General features: G+C 37.1%; 1 long non-coding RNA gene across 1 annotated transcript in view; it reads left to right on the forward strand.

The window, feature by feature from the left end:
- The first annotated feature begins 10144 nt into the window (after positions 1–10144).
- LOC111815337 overlaps positions 10145–11388 on the forward strand; it is a 20085-nt gene continuing 18841 nt past the window's right edge. The window contains exon 1 of the long non-coding RNA XR_002820042.1: positions 10145–10238. This is a non-coding gene — a long non-coding RNA (uncharacterized LOC111815337). The remainder of the gene's footprint in view (positions 10239–11388) is intronic.

The following is an 11388-nucleotide window of genomic DNA, read 5'->3' on the forward strand; positions in this document are numbered from 1 at the left end:
CATATTACATATAATTGGGGGCTAAAAATGGGTTCCCTTATCAAAATGTAAGAACCCAATTTAATTTGTGATGACATTCTAAATCCTTAAATATGTTTGATTTTATTTCTGATTATTAGGGCCAGGGAGATGGCTCAGTAGAATAAGCACTTTCCTGGCAAGCACAAGGGCCTGAGTTCAATCCCCGGTTCCAGGAAAAAAAAAAAAAAAAAAAAAGAAAAAAGAAAAAGGAAATATTTCTGATTATTCTATTCAATTAATCTATCTTCTTTTTAGTGACTGAATCCTATTATTGTACTTATCATAGCTTTTTAATATACATTAACATCTGAGAGTTCAAGACCTCATCTTTTCTCTTTTGGGCTATTCTCATTCTCTTCTTCTCTAGGAAAATTTCAGTTATAATCTTATCAATTTCTAAAAGGTAATTTCCCTGATAATCTATACTGAGATGATCATTAACAAAAGACTACTTAGTTGTTTGACTAAATTATTTAATGAAAGTGTTACCACCATTACAATGTGTCATGCTCTCGTTCAGGTATGTGAGAAATCCTTTCTGGATGGAACATCTGTTGGACTTATTCACCCCACATCTATCCTCCCTACATCTAACAGCTCCTCACACTTTACTTTGGAATCATCCCCTGCCACATTACCCATACTATGTGTGATGGATTTCCCACAATGATACCCTGGCCTCAGTGACTAGTTGATGTGGTATATGAGCCGGCCTTGGATGATCCAGTTCTTCCCTGGCATTTTTCACACTAAAACCAAAGAGAGGAACCTTCCTTTCTTTTTAGGTTATCGATGCTAGCAGCCATGTTTCAATGCACATAGAAGGCCAAGAAAAGCCAGAAGCTGAAAAAACAAAAAGGAGGAAAAAATTCCCAAAGAACAGTTATGTCTCTCATTCTAATCCCTTTTATCCTATATCTATCAAGCTCCTACTTATTTATGAGGCTTCCATCAATCTTTCTACAAGCCTATAAAACATACACTATCCTTTCAGACAACCCCTTTTTGAGTTTAGAATAGTTTGTGCTGAGTTCCTGTCAGCTGTCACACAAGGAGTCTTCCCAAGTATGCAAGACTTTTATTTTCCTCTGTGAAGGTTTTGTTTTGGGAAATTTTTTGTTTATTTTTCAGTCCTGAAAATGTTTGCAATTATTTACCTTGGCATTTCGTGTTCGCCTTGTCTTATTAATAGAATACATCTTTAGGTGCTGTTTCCTAGATTTCATTGCTAGAATATGCCATAGCTATTCATGTAACGCACCTACTCAGTCTGTCTCCTTCCTAAGCTTTTATTCTTTTTAAGAATTCCTCCATGGTTTGTAATTGCTTTTCTAACCAAAGATATCACATAAAGTTATTTCTCTTTTTGTCTCCTAGCAGCTTTTGATTTGTTTCTCTCTTGCTGAATGTGCTAAAACTTCAGAGAAGTAGGCTCTGCTGGCAATATCAACCAATGCTATCATTTCATTGGCTGTACTGTATCTCCTATTTATGAAATATCTGTGAAATTTCCTGTTGCATCCATATGATAAATGTTCCCATTATAAGTTAATTTAACTGATTCTTCCAGAAAGTAAAAAAAAAGAAGAATCAAGATAATTGTTTTACCATCTACAGAGATGATCATGCAGCATGTGTTTTACTTTTTTTTAAATCCTTGCTCTCCTTTTTGATTTATCAATATAAAGTTTTTTGTTTTGATGGCAAAGTGGAGAAAATGTTTTTCAGACAGCATCAAATTTCCTCGAAAAACCTTTTTGGGAAAATTATAAGACAGGGAATTTGGAGGAAATAGCTAAAAGCATAGACTTAAAAAAGACAACACAAAAATAGTTAAACCTTTCTGCATATAAAATGAAAAGAATGCAGAGGTGGGTAAAAAGCAAAAGTGGAGGGGAGAAAAAGAAGAGAGCTCAAGGTATCAGAAAGCTGGAAACATACTAGGTGCTGTGGTTTGAATGGTTTTGCCCCCTCTAAAATTCACATTGAAATTAATCCCCAACCCAACAGTATTAGAAGCCATGGTCCTTCACCAGGGATTGATTTACAAGAGCTGGCATTATAAATGGGATTAGGCACCTTGTTAAAGGACTTGACTGAGGGACCTGGTACCATTTTTACTCCTTCTATACTTTCCGCCACCTTAGGCCACAATCTCCATTTTAGGAGACTGGATGTGCTAAAACTCCCAGTTCCTCCGTCTTGTATTTCCAGCCTCCAGAACTGTGAGAAGTCCATTTCTATCCTTTGTACATTACCAAGTACCAGGCAGTTTGTTATAGCAACGTGAGTCAAAAAAAAAAAAAAGATGAATTTTCAAAGACCACTTACATCTGAAACTCATGATTACTTTCAGTTCTGTATAGAATCATAGTGTAACCAGCTCTGCAGAATTATAAAAGTCTCACACACTTACTGCCTTATGTAACTGACATTGGACAGAAAATTCAGAAATTATGGAAGATGAACTGTTCATCTTTTCTATTCTGGGAAAAAGTAAATTAATATCTGCAAAAGAAAAACTGTAGAAAAATTCAAGAGATTCCAAAAACAATAACCAGAAATAATGGGTATAAATTCCTCAACAATTTCACACAAATCTTCAGGATTAAAGTTGAATGTGAAATAGAAGTTTGAGATAATGTTATAAAGATCTTAAAGAGAAAAATCTATATTATATCTGTATCATACATTTTTAAAGTTCTTAATAATAAAGTTAACCTGCATGACTCCAGTAAGTCCTATTTGGTTAAGCAGCATTATTATGCAATATACTTACAGGCTTGCATGCTGAGAATTTGATTGAAAGCTTTATGCAATTATATTCGTTAAGGAGACTCTAGTCTTTAAGTTTCTCCTTTCACCAGGTCTTCATCATGGGAATACTGTATTCTCTGATATTTGAGTAATACTGCCAAAAAGCCTCTTATGATTCAAAGTCTTTCTCAGCAAAGTAACTATTCCATAATTTTTCAGTCATCGTCTTTCATCAGCACATTCAATGTGTCTGTGTCTTATGAGGTCTGTAGTTTGCTTCAGAAATTGTACTTATACAGAAATAAAATTGTTATCATAAATTTCTCTGCACCTTTCTGTTTTAAGCTTCATCTATATACTAGCAATTTGCAGTATTTATTTACTCTTTCACTTATGCACTGTCTTCCTTGGCTACTTTTTAGAGCTGTTCTGTCCAACACAGTGGCCACTGGGCACATGTGCCATTTACATATAAAATGATTAAAAATGAATAACACTAAAAGTTTGTTTCCTCAGCCACACAAGCACATTTCAGCATTTAAAAAACACATGTGACCAGTAGCTACTGAAGTGCACAGTAGCGAACTACAACATTGTATCTCCATAGCAACTTGTAATAGACAGTAATTGTTCTTCAATTCACGAGTTCAGCTATTTTTCTTATCCCTAATTTTATGTTGTGTTTATATTTAGGATTTTTATTTCACTACGTTCAACAGGGTGTTTTTTCTCTTTCTCCTTACTTTATTTTTTTATACCAGAGAACTTGTGTGGATGGTATTGGCTGCGTGCCACTACGTTTTTTGTTTTTTGTTTTGTTTTGTTTTTTTGCGGAACCAGGGATTGAACTCAGGCCCTTGCACTTGCCAGGGAAGCGCTTATTCCACTGAGCCATCTCCCCAGCCGCCACTGAGTTTTGACATATCAACTTCTCACTGAATCTACCTTTTAAAACAATGCAATGTGAATTTTTATGTCTGGTTTGAGAAAAGTTGTCTAGTTTTGAAAAATGTTTCAAGTAGTTCTTTCTGGTTGTTTTTTCTACCTTATTTTTGTATTTTCTAGGTAAGAATGTGGCTTTATATAAATGGACACATAGTGTGTAATATTATATAAACATAGTGTGGCAGCATTATAACAACACAGTAAGATTATATTTTACTTTTTCTAATCTTTTTAATAAAACAAAATTTCATAACAAAGTAAGAGACGAACAGTAGCTAGTAATTGTGTATTGTTATTTTCAAAGCAGCTACCCAATGTACAAGGAACTGACAAAGAAAATTATCTCTCACCAAGAAGAAACAAACAGATTCTAGCACAAAATTTCTTGAATTTATTTAATTTTATGCTCTATGTTCTATCTCATGGTGACTTCTGTAACTGTTTCATAAGCACTTAATTTCAACGAAAGGACCATGAATGCATAAGAATGTAAGATGTAGGCCTATCACATTGTTGTTGTATACCATATTCTTTATTAATAGATAGTTATTCACTTTGTTCTTTAAGCCTTTAATTGTGTCCTTAAAAAGTTAATACTGCTGGGCTAGTTTACTTTCTCTGTGTTGTTACTTGAAACACATTTGGCTGCAATTTTTAGTATAAATTTTGTTTCGTGAAGCTATATATATAAATGTGTGTGTGTGTGTGTGTGTGTGTGTGTTTTAATACACTCTAGGAAATTATAATATCTACAAATTTAAAATGACATTCACATATTCTGTTTATCTTATCTTTGAAACAATATCAGTGACACAACAGTATCCAATGACTATTATCTGTATGAGACAGTGAAATTATCTTTTCTGCCTCTCCCTTTCCCTCTATTTCCTTTCATTAATATTATGTGAATATGTAGATTTTATTAATTGCTGTTTTAACATTAAGACACTTCGTTGTTAAGAATTGTATTTTAGAAGGACCATTTTATATCTGTATACTCAAAATAGTTAGGATAGATATACAGCTACTTTCTCTTAATTCAATGAATAGAAAGATTTGTTCTAATAGTGTCTGGACAGGATATCATGTCTACATCTTGTACTATGAATAACCACTAAGAAGATATTGCCTTAATTCAAACAGTTGTCCCCATGTAAGTAAGATGTCTTTTTTTTTTTCTGCCTGCTTTCAAGATTTCCCTTCAGGATGTTTTTTGAAAGAGAATGAAAAATAATTTAAAAATTAGAAGTGATACAGAATTTCCCTAGAAAAGATGCTAAGAATTCAACAACCGTTGTTATAGTGCATATCATTGCCTTCAAATCAGGTTAGACTACTAGAAAGTTGATATAAAAAATTTAAAAAAGCATTAACTGTTCCTTTCTAGACCAGTAGAAATCAGCAGCACAATCATAGCAGCTCCCCTGTATGTATACACGTCCCCCTTCCTACTTTCTTTTTTTTTTCCCTACTTTCTTTTCTCCTTTCCCTCCTCTCATTTGTTCCTTGCCTTTGAGCAGTTTCTTTCCCTTTCACAGTGTCTATCGTACTTTTCATATTTACTCTTTCAGGTTCTTACACTAGCGACACAATGGGACATTTACACATGCGGATCTGATTTATTTCACTTATGAGAATGGGCTCTAATTGCATCCATTTGCCTATAAAATTCCAAACTTATCTTTTTAATAGGTGAGTAATACTCCATTATATAAAAATTCTTCATCATTTTTATCCTTTCTTCAGTTGATGGACATTTGGGTTCCTTCCAAGATTCAGCTATAACAAATTGTGCTGCTATAAACCTGTGCGCACATGTACCACTGTGGTATGATGTTTTCAGTTCTTCTGGAAAAATAGCCAGAAGGGGAATAGTTGGGTTGAATGGGATTACTAATCCTAGTTTTTAGAGGAATCTCCATGCTGATTTCCATAGTCATTGTACCAGTCTGTACTCCCACCAACAGTGGACAAGGGTTCTTTTTTCCCCAAAGTGTTGGCATAAGAAAGAGTTAATATAGAGACATGCTAAATAACCTGAAGGGCACGTGGGAGGAGGAAAAAAGAAAACAGGGCAACAGCTGCAGGAGCAACCAAGAACACTTGGTGCTCAAGGACACCCTGTTTTTGTGTCCTTGCTCCCAGATGCCTAGCAGGTTCTCACGTCTAGTATAGCCTAAACATTAACCTTGGACACATATGATGGGATCTTGTTATGTTCACGTAAAGTAACCTGGAGGCTGAGACTCAAGCTATATAAAAATAAAGACTAGAGGCAGGGCGACAGACTGTTTGCTCGAGCCCTCGCTTTGCTTGCACTGAGTGTCTGTGTGTCTTTGCTTGCGGCGAGCGCCCGTGAGTCTTTCCCAACGCCAGAGTCCCTCCAGCATTGTTACTGGCTGACTTCTTGACATTAGCCACTCTTTCTGGGGTAAGATGCAACCTCAGTGTTGTTTTAATTTGCATTTCTGGGATGATCAATGGTACTGAACATTTTTCATATATTTAATTGTCTTTTGTATTTCTTCAGCTGAGAAGTGTATATTCATCTCAGGTGCCCACTGATTGAATCTTTGAATTTTGGGGACCTGAGTTTTTGTTTTGTTTTGTTTTTTTTAGTCTTTACATGTTCTAGATAGAAGTACTTTGTCGGCGGCACAGTTGGCTAATATTGTTCCCCAATTTATGGGTTTTCTGTTTACTTTGTTGGTGATTTCTTTTGTCATGTAAAAACTTTTCAATATGGTGAGATCTCAGTTATTGATTCTTTGAAGCATTTCCCATGCAGTCCGGTATTCGTTTATGAACTCTCTGCCTAGCCCTATGTCTTCAAGATTTCTCTTATGGTTTAAAAGTTGAATTATGATCACTATGAGATGTAACAAAAAAACAGGGTGAAAGTTTACATTTGTAAAACTTGGGCTGGAGAGATGACTCAGTAGAATAAGTGCTTGCCTGGCAAGCACAAAGGCCTGAGTTCAATCCCTGGTTCTGCCAAAAAAATTTTTTTTTTTTGTAAAACTTGTGTTACATTAAAAGAGTCATTGCCTTTAACTTCCCTCAAAATTCTTCCCATTGTTTTGAGCCCACATATTTCATCCTTCTGGCCACTGTCTGAGGCAGTCCTGGAGGTCCCCTTCTGTGGGTGTCTCCAGTTGCTCTACTATGGTTGTCTGGATGCACTAAATCAATTCAAAATATTTAGTTTTCATGGTCATTTTAATTTGGAGAAAGACTCAGAAGTTACCTACTCTAGATTTGGTGGAAAAAAAAGTAGATGAGGACAAACTAGAGTGTTTTATTCCATTTAGTCCTTTCTATTGACTGCTACTTAGCAGCATTCACTAAAGATTTGATCAGGCCTTATAAAGACACTCATTAAAGAGGACTTCCAGAACTGTTTCACAAAGTGGTAAGTACAGTGGGTAAGTGTGTTCAAAGCAAGGGGGAATATGTTGAGTGCGATTAATCCCACCATATCTTTTACTACAATAAATTTTAAATTAATCATTGACCATATATTTGGATATACTTGGATTTCACACATCTTATATATACTCACTTCATCTAGGAAGTCAAAGAATAAGATGTTTCCCTTTTTCTTAAAAACAAACTAGCTCTCCAAGGAAGATATATACATGGCCAATAAGAATAGAAAAAGATGCCGAACATCATTAGTCACAAACAAAATGTAAATCACACCTCAGTATTATAGGATTCACACATGCCAGGCTTTAAAATGTTTAAAACAACCATGCTAAATGTAGGAGAGGATGTAGAGAAGCTGGAATCCTCATATGCTGGCGGTGGAATGTAAAAGGATGCAAACACTTTGCAAAACAGCCTGATGGTTCCTGAGACTGTTGCCCTTAGAGTTATGATATGACCCAGTGTTTCTCCTCTTTGGTGTGCATCCAAGATAAACAAACACATACACCCTCAAGCGATCACAGGCAATATCCCAAAGAGACGAAAATAAAAACGAAAGATATTCTTACATAGACTACAACATGGGTTAACATTAAAAATACTGTGTTAAATCAAAAAGGCCAGTCACAGTAAAACACATCTTCTATTAATTCATTTACATGAAATGGCCAGAATAGGTAACTCTATAGAAACAGAAAGTACATGGGAGGAGCTTCTGAGGACAGAGAGTGTGGTCTGGGAAAGGAGAATGACTTCTTTTGGCACAAGATTTTTTGGAGTGACAAAAAGTTTCTAAAATTAGATTATGGTAATGAGTGCACAGCTCCATGAGTACACTAGAGACTATAGAACTTTGTGCTTTGAAGGGGTACTTCATGATGTATGAACTGTATCTTAATAAAGCTGCTCTTTAAAACATATAGTAAGAATCAACCTCATATCTCTAATGTTAATATAAATGACATGGGTAACTTTTTTTTGGCTTTATTCTGGATTCAACTGTCTTCTTCCTGAGGTAACAAGTTTTTCAGCAAAGATATGGTATGGTGAATTCTCACAGAATAAGTGTGCTTAAAAAGTGTCTTTACTTTTCACTCCATTTCTTTTTTTCTGTCTTTCTTTCTATTTATTTATTTGTGGTGGTACTGGGAACTGAGCCCAAAGCCACACTGAGCTACTTCCCCTTTTTGATTTTCCATTTTGACACAAGATGAAGCTGAGCCTGAATTTGTGATCCTCTTGCCTCAGCCTCCCAAGAGCTAGCATAATCAGCATGTGCCACCATGCCTGGCTGTTTCCCATCCTTCTTAAATTATCCAGGTATAAAATCCAGGCAGACAGTACTTTCTCCTCCACAATACTCAAATACTATTCAGTTTTAGTTCTGGCTTCTAAATATAATATTGTGAAGTCTGCCGTCAGCTCAATAATCAACTCCTGGCAGATGTATCATTTAGAATCACATCTGTCTGAACAATAGTCTCAAAATTGCAGTAGATTAAACAAAATAGAGGTTTGCATCTCTCATATATAAAAATCTGGACGCGGCCATTTCAGAACTGACTTAGCAGCTCTGTTCCACAAAATCTTTGGTTTTTGCTCTGTCAACCTTCGAGTGTGAGAATTATCCTTCTGGTCCAAGATGGCAGCTAGAGCTCTGAGCATCATATTTATGTTCCAGGCAGCAGGACAGAAAAAGGATAATGAGGGAAAGGCACACTGGGTGTACAAAAGCCCCAAGCAAGTTTCCACACTTTCACCTGATAGCTCTGGTTCCACGATATTCACAAGAACTTAGCTACATGGTTACCCCAGCTTCAAATAAACCTTGGAAATTCACTCTGTTTTAGTGTGTGGGTACACAGGCCTAGATAAATGTGTGGCTCTTTCAATATGGAAGAGCTACACCTGCAGTGCCAGACACCAGTTCTTAACCTGCTTTTGTTCTCCAGTTGTCTATAGGATTTTCTCATTGTCATATTCACTACGTCTCTAGCAAGAGTTTAACTTTCAGTGTCCTACTTGAAACAAATTAAGGCTCGTCAATCTTCAGATTGACACATTACTAATCAATTCTGGAAAATTCTCAGCCATTAGATGACCAGGTATTACCATTTCCATATACTCTCTGGTCTTTCACTCTAGAATTTGTTATTTGATATGCGCTAATGTTTTCAGCCTATCTTCCATACTGCTTAACTCCTCTGTCACATTCACCATCTCTCAGTGCTGCACTCTGGACAATCTCCTCAAATGTATTTCTTTTTTGTGTGTGTGTGGAGGAACTGAGGATTGAATTTAGGCCCTTTCACTTGTCAGGCGAGTACTTATTCTCCTGAGCCATCTACCTAGCCCTTCTTTCTCCTGACTCATTATTGCTCCCACTAGCTGGATCCAGCAAACCTGGATAGACTATGTCTGTGTTTTGTTTTAAATGCTACTTTTTACATGTCTTGATGCTCATGATTTCAATTCTTTTTATATCTTCTTTTGGTCCTTAAATATATCTAGTCTATGTTTTCTTTTGCTTAGTCACTGTCTCGGGTTCTTGGGGTTCCGATCTCTGTGCTCACTCATGCTCCCTATGTGGACTGCTCATGAGCTGCACTTTGGGAGGGCTCAAGGTGGGATAACTCCTTGGGGTCTCCCTGATTCCTCACAGCAGGGGGAAAGCTCTAGAACAAGCACCCCCCCCGGCAGCAGGTGGAAGTTACACCACCTTGACAGTCTAACTTTCCAAGTCACACTGTGTCACCTCTGCTGCAGTTATGGTCCTCAGGTCCAAGGGAAAGGCTACCAGCTTCACATTTCAGTGGGAGGCTTGTCGGCGTCACAGTGTAAGAAGAGCATGTGGGATGGGAGCTGGAGATACAAATATTTTTAGAAAACAAAATCTGCCATATGTTTTAAGAGTCTGAATATAAGCAAAGTCTCATATCCAGCTCCCCACACTGCATAATCCAAGACTTTATCCTTTCCCATTCAGGTATTAAAGCATGGGACATCAGATGCCATGAACTCAGCAGCACCATCCCCATGCTACAGAGGTGCAGGATAGGGGGTGTGTGCCCCTCACAGCACTAATCGTAAGTAAGTCCTTCATGCCTGGCACCTCTGTATCCCTTTATTGCAAATCTAAGTGTACACTGACACGTATTTTTAAATATTTTATTCAACATGCTTATCAAAATGAGAAAGCCTCCAGGTTAACCTAGTCTATCTCTTACTGGAATCAGAGACTTAAATTTATTCAGAAGAATGTACAATAAGAGGACAGAGCAGGAAGTACACAGAGCATAATTAAGCCTTGTCTTCCTTGTTCTTTTGGGGGTCACACTACACACAACATTTTCTAATCAGATTTTTAAATTACATAAATTTATACATATGGAGCATGGAGCAGGTATTTGTTGTGATCTTCCCAGGTGGTACCAGAGTTCCTGTTAAGGCAGCAGAAAGTGGTCTGTGCTTAGACAATCAATCAATCAATCAATCAATCAATCAATCAAAAGGAATAGAAGGTAAGCTTCTAAGGACAAGGGACTCAACATACGCCACTGGAATGAAGGGATGGCAAAAATCTGCTTTGATGAGAAATGTGAGGAATGTCATTTCACTACTGAGATTGAAGTGGAAGAGAGACAAATCATGAATCAGATTTTTGGGCCACTCCAAGAATTGCTGATTCAGCAGGCTTGAGGTAGGCCTCAAGAACCTGCATTTCTGGCAAGCTCTCGGGGCCCCACACTGAGGACCACTGAGCTAGGCCGTTGCCTCCAGGCCACTCACAGATAGACGTGGAAGAGCTGCCGCTGTCAATAGACATCTTTACTGGGATAAGCAAGCAACAGAGGCTCAATCCTTGAATATTCTTGAATTAGGATCTAGAACTCTAGGCAAGAACTGAAGTTTCTAGGAATAATTAGGGCTAAGAAAAATCATGAAATTTCCAAATCTTTTTTTTTTTTTCCCATTTTTAAATTTTACTGAGCTATCCCGGGCCTACCATGCCTGCCCCGACCCCAGGACACACAGAGACAGCAACTGAGACTCGGTGTGGTGGTGCATACCTATAACCCCAGCTCTTGGAAGGCTGTAAACAGGCAGATCACTTTGAGTCTGATCTAGTAGTGAGACCCTGAACACCCTATAGACCCTTCTCTAAAAAATAAATAAATAAATTTTACTGAGCTAAACTTGACATATAATAAAATGCACTGTGTGTGTGTGTGTGTG

The sequence above is a fragment of the Octodon degus genome, unplaced genomic scaffold, assembly GCF_000260255.1.
Source record: "Octodon degus isolate 3935 unplaced genomic scaffold, OctDeg1.0 scaffold00015, whole genome shotgun sequence".
NCBI classification, from domain to species: domain Eukaryota; kingdom Metazoa; phylum Chordata; class Mammalia; order Rodentia; family Octodontidae; genus Octodon; species Octodon degus.